Source organism: Meleagris gallopavo, chromosome 4, assembly GCF_000146605.3.
Source record: "Meleagris gallopavo isolate NT-WF06-2002-E0010 breed Aviagen turkey brand Nicholas breeding stock chromosome 4, Turkey_5.1, whole genome shotgun sequence".
NCBI classification, from domain to species: Eukaryota; Metazoa; Chordata; class Aves; order Galliformes; family Phasianidae; genus Meleagris; species Meleagris gallopavo.
Window position 1 is genome coordinate 56,496,260 of NC_015014.2, and position 2,329 is coordinate 56,498,588.

The window sequence follows — 2,329 nt, forward strand, 5'->3', positions numbered from 1 at the left end:
CGGCGGGTCCCGGCAGCTGGAGCGGGACAGAAATGAGGGGGAGAACGCATGAGCGAGGGGAAGAAGGGGAACGGGACGAGGCGCGCCCTCAACAGGGCGGCCGCCAGCGGCACGACCCCCGACCCTAAAGGGGAGGGGAAAAAAGCGCGAGCGCGCATGCGTGGGTCGCGCTGAACGCCGTGTACGCTTGCGCGGCGGGCGCTGTGCTCGCCCTCTCGAGCACTGTGGAGCCTTACGGCGCCGCGTGCACTCCGTCCCGTCACAGGTGTCATCGCTAGTCTACGAGAGCCCAGCTAAGGAGCTTCCCTGTGCTTGCCCCACTGTGGCCTTTAGTAGGCCACAGCAGTGGAACTCAGTGAAGTTAGAAAATGCAGCTATACATTTGTCTACTTACATCCCTAAGGCATCTTTCTTCATGGCTTATCTCCTCGCACCAGTTGCTTGTGTCTGTGGAGAGTTTTGTCCCTCCTGCCATACTGATGGAGTTCTCAGTTCAAGCACGATTGCTTCTAAAGTAGTTCTACAGATCAGAAAGCAGGACAACTGTTTGAGACTAAATTACTTGATTACTTGAGACTAAATATGTTTAACTAGTGTTCGGAAGATAAAGTAACCGGCTATCTTACATACTTTTAACTAATTCTATTTTATATTGATGCAATTCACAGCTTTATGGTAGCTAACGGTGACGTGTTTGTGCAGAAATAAAGGGTAACTGCAAACCTGCATTAGCTACAGTAGTACAGATTATATGGATCTGTGGATTACAAGAGCCTAACGGACACTACTTTGTTATTAATTATTTTCTTGCATATACAAATGAGTGCCTGTCGCTCAGTGAAATATCATACAAGCATTTGGGCTGGAAAGTACCTTGAAAGGCTGTCTAATCCAAGTACCCTGCACTGAACAGGGGCACCTACAGCTGGATCAGGTGCTCAGAACCCCATCCAGCCTGACTTTGAGTGTCTCCAGGAACAGGGCGGCCACCACATCTCTGGGTGACCTGTTATGGTGCCTCACTACCCACACTGTAAGAAAATGTTTCCTTACATCCACTCTACGTCTCCATCTTTTAGTTTGAAACCATTTCCCCTAGTACTACCACAGCATACCGTCACTGAGTGCTACTATTGCTTCACCTCAGCTGTTTGTTTGTTTGTTTGTTTTTTCCTCCCACAGAAAGCTTGCACCAACAATACTGATCTACCACCTAACAGCACAATTTAGTCTGTATTTTAAAAATCCTGTGTGTCAACGGTTTACGGGCTGGTTCAGTCCGGTTCCGTGACTAGAAGGGCGGAGGGATCCGCGGATCCGCGCCCCCGGAAAAGGAAAATAGGGGACCCCGAAATAATTGAAAACAGCGGCAACAATCTGAGGTGAAACAAACTAATTTACTAAATATAGTATCAGCAGAATATAAGGAGAGAGAGAGAGAGTGTGTGTCTGGAAGGTGGATCGGCCTCACCACAATGCTGAGATGAGAAGTGCAGTCCAGTTGAGCTGATGAAGAAGCGCAGGCAGAGAAGCGCAGGCAGAGAAGAGAACATCAGGTGACCTTGCCAGGAGTTATATCTCCTCGCTGACCGCAAAGTCCCCTGGGGAAATGTAGTTCTTCTTCTCCTCCGGACAAGCACCCGGAACTTGAGCATCAGCAGTCAAACCCCCAGTGCATTACATGATGTTATGATGTGGAATACTGATAACCAGAAATCATGAAACCATGACACTGTGAAATAACTCACAGGAGTAAAACACAGGAAGCTTTTCAACACCCTGCTGTACCTCCTTTAGCAAGAGCGCCTGCACAAATTATCCTATTTCACCATCCGTTCTTTGTACTGGATATGTAAGCTCATGCATACTTTCCTCAAAGACTGCAAACAACCCAGGCAGTACTCTAACTGTTGGAAAATGCCTAGCATAAAGGCAGAACAGGCAGAGGAGAAATTACTTTGTTATCTTCCACCTAAGCATATTCCCTGGTCTCCCCAAAGGATTTCCAGATTGCTAAACAGCATCTCCAGGTTGCACAGGGAACTGAACTTGCCCTAAGATAGTGGTTTTGTTAGGCAAACAGGACGCTCCCTAAGCACCTTTGCATTAGCACCATTTACACCAGCACCTTGCACAAGTGCTAAGTATGTTGTGCCTGCAAACTACAGTGTTTCCTGGCTGCATGCAAGTTTAATCAGATAACAGCTTTGTGGCACAAAAATTACAACACTGCAAGAAGCTGCAGCGTTTTTTTTTTTGCTCAGCTCATAAACTTTTTTATATCAAACTTTTATGTATCACATTTAAACAGTCTCCTGAAGGCACATGA